Source organism: Helianthus annuus, chromosome 6 (genome assembly GCF_002127325.2).
Source record: "Helianthus annuus cultivar XRQ/B chromosome 6, HanXRQr2.0-SUNRISE, whole genome shotgun sequence".
In the NCBI taxonomy this organism is placed as follows: Eukaryota; Viridiplantae; Streptophyta; class Magnoliopsida; order Asterales; family Asteraceae; genus Helianthus; species Helianthus annuus.
In genome coordinates, this window is record NC_035438.2 from 83,378,131 (window position 1) to 83,384,950 (window position 6,820).

The 6,820-nt window shown below is 36.8% G+C and overlaps 1 pseudogene; it reads left to right on the top strand.

Moving 5' to 3' along the window:
• The first annotated feature begins 3,734 nt into the window (after positions 1 to 3,734).
• LOC110891783 lies at positions 3,735 to 4,470 on the top strand (annotated as a pseudogene).
• The last annotated feature ends 2,350 nt before the right edge of the window (positions 4,471 to 6,820 follow it).

Genomic DNA, 6,820 nt, shown 5'->3' on the forward strand with positions numbered 1-6,820 from the left:
CTTTCAATATAATTCATTCTTTCATCCACCTTGATGTCTTCAATAGGTACATGAGCTGTTTCATCCGCAAGGCACTTCCGTAGTTATGACACATGAAAAGTGTTGTGAATTCCTTCTAACGTTGGGGGTAGTTCTAACCGATAAGCTACCTTTCCAACACGAGCTACAATCTTGAATGGTCCGATATATCGAGGACCCAACTTTCCTCGCTTACGGAATCGTATTATGCCTTTCCACAGGGACACCTTCAACAATACTCGGGCCCCCCACATGGAATTCAATAGGGCGCCTTCTTTTGTCTGCATAGGACTTTTGTCGATCTTGCGCTGCTTTTAATCGAGCTCATACAAGGTCAATCTTTTCATTAGTTACCGCAACTACATCCTTGGGAACGAGTTCTCTTTGTCCCACTTCTCCCCAACAGACAGGGGTTCTACATTTCCTTCCATATAATATCTCATACAGTGCCATTTGTATGCTACTCTAGTAGCTATTGTTATATGAGAACTCTACAAACGGCAAAGGTTCATCCCAATTTCCCCCAAAATCCATAACACATGCTCTTAACATATCCACAAGTGTTTGAATGGTCCTTTCAAATTGACCATCCGTTTGGGGTGATATGCGGTACTTACGTGCAGTTGAGTACCCAATCCTTCGTGAAACTTTTGCCAGTAACGGGATGTAAATCGCTGTCCTGGTCCGACACAATGGACACGGGTACGCCATGACAGGAGATAATTTCATTTACATAAATCTCCGCTAATCTTTCCGAAGAATAAGTTTCCTAAATAGGTAGAAAATGGGCGCTTTTGGTAAGGTGGTCAACGACGACCTATATGGCATCATGCCCCTTTCTCATTTTAGGAAATTTAGTTACGATATCCATGGTCACATTCTCCCACTTCCATACCAGAATTTTTAAGGATTGCAATTTCCCGTATGGTTTTTGATGTTCCGCTTTTACTTGGGAACATGTTAAACATTTGGATACATACTTAACAATGTCGCCCTTCATTCCCGGTTACCAATAATTCTCTTTCAAATCTCGGTACATTTTAGTAGCTCCCGGATGAACTGAATATCGTGACTGATGTGCTTCTTCCATTAGTAAATTCTTTGCATCCCAGAAACATGGTATCCAAATCCGCCCATACCTCATCCTTAACCCGCTTGTGTTTACATCCAGTTTATTGACAAACGCTTTCGTTCTTTCGCCTTTTGGGTCATTTGCATTCAATGACTCATCTTGAGCCTTTCGTATTGTTTCGAGGAGGTTCGGTCTAACTATCATTCTCATTGACTTCACTCGAATAGGCGGTGGGTATTCTTTGTCGTTATTCGCTTGCGATCCGGAACGACTTGAGCCTTCTTCTTTTATTCCTACAATTCCCAAATCAACTTACTTTAAATCTCATGTAACTTGGCATGCGTACTATTAATTAAACTTAGCCATTTTAAGCATAGTGTACAAGAAAAACTTAGCCATTCATTCAAGCATTTTAAGCATAGTGTACAACTATCATAAGCAAAACTTAGCCATTTCATATCAATATCATGAAGTACATCAAACTCCATCAATTTTCCATGTAACCTTCATTTTAAATTGTTTCCAACTAATAATCCCTTATCATGAACATTATCATACATAATCATTTTGCTAAATTTACATAGAATGCTACATCATTCTTCTCAACATTACACTTTCAAGTGGGTTTTCACATTTACTATCAATTTGGTCAAATTCAAGCATCAATCATGTTCTAAGTAGTGTTCCTAATCCTTATTCATACTAGTTTCACATAAGGTCATGAGTTTCTTGAAAACCCATTACATACAAGATCATCAAATTACAAATTTCAACTTACCTTATGTTTAGAATGCTTAGATGATCGAGAATTAGCGTTCATGCATACAATCAAGCTTCGATTTCTCCTTCAATTTACTGATTTTTGCTAAGTTAGAGGGTTTCCCTTCTTTTCTTCTTGTTCCAGTCAACCCACACACACACCAGTGTGTGTGTGTTCGAGTTAAATTTTTATCTTTATCATTCATCTTTCCATTCTTCCTAATTTGGTCCCTCATGTTTGGGTATTTGTAATTTTTATGGGTAAATTTCATTCTCTAAGTTAAGATCTTTACTTACACTTAAACTAGGTTCATAATTTTAGTTACTATTTTAATAACGATTATATTTATAAATACTTTCACTGTAACACATTCACATATATGAATACAAAGAAATGCATAATTTATAATTTGGGGCGTTACATTACTACACACACACAAACACCCTCATGATTTACAAACAATTTTGAAACCATTTTTCAATCTAGTTTTATCATGTGCTTGTTCAGCCGTGAGGGTTTCGGCGTATTCCTTTAAAAAAATTCAATTTAGAACGAATCACTTCTTGTTTACGAACACATAATTTCTCCTCGTGTGCCAGGCTGTTCTGTAATTCATGCTGAGCTTGAATTGTCCTCTGGAACACCTGCACATGCAAATGAACTTAATTAGTTTTGAATTGGAACCCAACCCATATTGTATTTGGGTTGACCAGATTCATCAACATAAGGAACATTACTCCATTCACAGTCACGTCTGTCATCAAACAGTTTCAAAATTTCTTCTGGGTTATTCAAAACCTTAGCTTTCCGAACTTGCTTCAATTTTGCAACTGTTTGAAGAATAACTTTCTTTTCTACCATTTTCTCTTCTGTCCTCAGATTTTTATCTGATGAATTCGTTTTTCTTGACTTATCATTCTTTGGAGAGAAAAGTGATTCATCAGACCTAGTATCTGAATCCACGGTAGTATCCGAGAACAAAATCTTATCTAAATACTATCTCGTCTTTTTCTTCTTCTTTCGCAGTCTATCTTTCTGCCCTTGTGATAATTTCACTTTCTGTTATTTGGGCTTTTCTACAATTTTAACTGTTTTCTTCACAACTTTCTTTTTCTTCCCCTGAGATTCATCTGACGATTCTCTTTTCACACTTATCGGACAATCTCTAATGATATGACCTTTTGTTTGACATTTAAAGCATCTTCGCATATCGTTTCTCTGTCTCTGTACCTTTCTTGGTCTCATACAATACACAGCAACATGCCTGATTAATCAACAATTTTCTTGGTTTCATACAATACACAGCAACATGCCTGATAAATCAACAATTGTAGCATATTCTATTATCACACCATTCTTTTCTTTCAAACCATACACTTAGATCGTAACATTGATTTGCCTTGTGATAATCATCACTTCTCTTTTTTCTATCATCATAATGATTTGTCTCTGAAAAATCTTCATTCCATCTTCTCATGTAAGCTTGATTTGACTCTTAAGCACTGTGGTCAAACCTGCACCACGTATTACCAACTTTTTGTGAGTTTTGATTTTCAAATTACAGAAGTTGAAGGAAAATTACATGTTTTATGATGAAGAAAAGGCGGCAAAAGATTTGAATATGGTTGACTAATTACCTGAAAACATTGATGTGACTTGCACCAAATCTGATAATGCTGGTGATTCAGAGGTGGCAAGTAAGGTAGTTGAAAGCGTTCTGAATGAAAATGAGTCTACCAAAGATGGTAAGTCGGAATCACAGGATGAAGATGAGGAAAGTTTTCACAAAAAACTATTTGAAAAATTCAAAATCTGAGAAAAGTGCGATTGATGATCCAACAGGATTGACATATACCATGATTGGATTGGATTGACATAGGTAGGATGATTAACATTCGTTTTGATTCTAATGGATTTCCTGATTCTTTGAATCGTCATAAACAGGTGTGATTGTGTCTTGCAAGTTGTTGCCTTTTGATGGTTTGACTAATTGGGTTTACTTTGATAGTTGGGTCAAATTTGGTAGACTCCATTGATGTTGGCTGCAATGCATGGGAAGATTGATTGTGTTAAAAAGCTCATTGAAGCTAATGCTAATGTATGTCAAGTTCTTTCATTTTTCACTTTTACCCTTGCATAGTTTCTTGATTATGTGAAATTACTATTAAATATTAATATTATGTGCAATTTGTTAGATTTTGATGTTTGATTCACCAAATGGAAGAACATGCTTGCACTACGCTGCTTATTATGGTTATTCTAAGTTGTCTCGAAACCATTCTTTTCGCGGCCCGGACCTCTCATGTTGCCGCTTCTTGGTGTGTTTCTTTGATCTATGAACTTTATTTTGGTTTCAAGAACTTATGAATTGTGTAATTCTAAAACTTTTTTGTTTATGATTAGTACTTAAATATTGTGAATTGAATTGTTGGTTTCAGGGGATTCTCAAGATTTGTGAATATTAGAGATGGTAAAGGGGCAATACCTTTGCATTTGGCTGCCCGTCAAAGACGACTGCGATCATATACTTCTAGATAGTGGAGCTCTTGTATATGCCTCTACCGGTGGCTATGGGTATGAATTCTTGGAGAAAAAAACTTATTTTATAGATCGTATTTAGTAGAACTTTCAATTTTGACCCTCTTTGCATAAGTGCCAAGGTATATTTGTTCATTTGTCACGTTTTAGGTATTATACCTTTCGCTTGTAGATTTAAATTATTAAAAGACGAGTTGGTTCCTTTTGGGTCATTTTGTATGCAACAAATTAGCTGTCAAAAATGATATTTATTTATTTATAAATTTTGTAAAAACTAAAAACGTTACATTTTTTTGTTCCATTGTGACAATAGTGGCATCTACAGGTTGTACATGAAGATTATGTTTGTAGGTAGTAAGTTACCTTTTTACAAAACTTTTTTATACAACTAAACAAGTCAACCAACAAATCCGTGCTGACCCAATGATGACCATTATTAGATAAACAAAAAATTTTATTTAATATTTGATTGATTGTATATTTTTTACTTAACTAGCCCACATACAAATAATGCTAAGGAATCTACTTTGTTTTCAAATCGCAGAAGAGGTGTCACACTCCAACCGATGGCGGAATCATCGGGGCATGGCACTGAGCAAAACAGATTGTCCAGAAGTTTCCATAACAACTATTATTACTATTCAATTTATATAATACGTCTCATAGCGTACCTTAAATAGCAAACAAATTATTACAGATAACATCAAGTCAAATATTCTGTTCCAACAACTCAGATTTCAAATATAAATATTGTTCAAATGCTTCTAGAGACTCGATCTGCAAGATCTACAGACAACTATGCTCTAGACGCTTATTCTAAGCTCGCCTTCCTAGCAGATAAGCATCCTAATTGTCTGTCACATACATTAAAATAAAGTTAATACATAAAATGTAAAGGTGAGCATACAAGTTTGATAATAGCATAATAGAGTTTGAATAGTTTACGCATAACCAGCACGTACACAGAGGAAAACAAAGCATGTTAATTATCGACATGGACCTATCGATACCAATGACTGCGGGTTGACTGCCTGAGGCAGTTCGCAATACATGATTACCACCGTAATCCATGCAAGTAATTGTCCTCAACAACCCCCGTGTGAACGGGTGCCGAGTCCAAACTATAGTACTATCGTCGTTAAGGCAGGTAGACAGCATTCCATGTGTAAACATAACAACAAGCATTCATTTAGTCACGTAATACATGCGGTAATGGTTAGCGTTTGAAATACTTGAGTAGTGTGTTTGATTGTGATTTAGAATAAGTAACGTATGTAACACCCAAAAGTACTAAAGCAAAAAGGGTTCGAGTATACTCATAGTGATTGATGGATTGAAGGGAGCACTTGAGAGTAGGGCTAGCCTGAATAGTTCGATAGCATAACGATAAGCAAAGCGAAAAATGGAAACGAGTGTTGGAGGGTCAGACAGCCTGGTCGATCGGACGGTAGGTCCGATCGGACGGCTTGACCATTCGGTTAACCAGTCCGTTCGGACAGCCTGTCCGGTCGGTCGGTAGGCCGATCGGATGGACTGTTCGAGTGGATTGTTTCTTCCTTTGAGAAGGATGTGTTTGTGTATGATGGTTTGACTTTTGAAGTTTTCGTTGTAGCATTTGAAAAATATGGAAGTATCCTTACCTTTTGTCACACCCCGATTTCCACGTGTCTCGCCGGTGGGCCCGGTGGGGGATTACCGTGACGTAGTTGGCAATATTATAGTCAAACCACACAATATAAATGAATGCACAGCGGAAGCATAAAGATAATATATTTCAACTTTAAGTGTAATATCAATGTATCACCATTGTTGAAATAATAATCCACAGGGGATCAATAAAAATAACATAAAGTATTGTTCAACAGACTTCAGGCATCTTAAGCTTGCGAGACTTCTAGTGATGCTAAGGAGAAATCCCAGCCAATTACGCATAGTACCTGCATTTAGTCTTTTTGGGGAGAATACGTCAGTTTACACTGGTAAATACATTCAACTGACTCATTTTGGAAAATGATTGAAAGTTTGTTTGAATGCACATGGCACAAAATAACTTTGATTAAAATGCACAGAGGCAAGATTAACCTTTTTATAACTTGGGAAAATTATTTAATATTATAATCTCGTGAACGAATTACATGTTCCTTATGCGTCCAGTAGCCCGGATCTAGTCCGGGTTAAAGATCAATAGACACACCACACAGCATATAACACCGTGGCGGGTAACCAACGGCTATGCTTTTATAAATATGGACATAATGCCGGGTGTACGCCTACACCCGAATGTCAAGGTCATGGCCATTTCGTAAAATGCTGCCAAGGATATCCGGGACACGGTCATTAACCCCCCAAAGGCTTTTAAGTAACAAGACTGTTTTAACGAGCCGATCAAATTTATTACCCACTCAACGTGGAGGATTTGATGCTCGATCAAG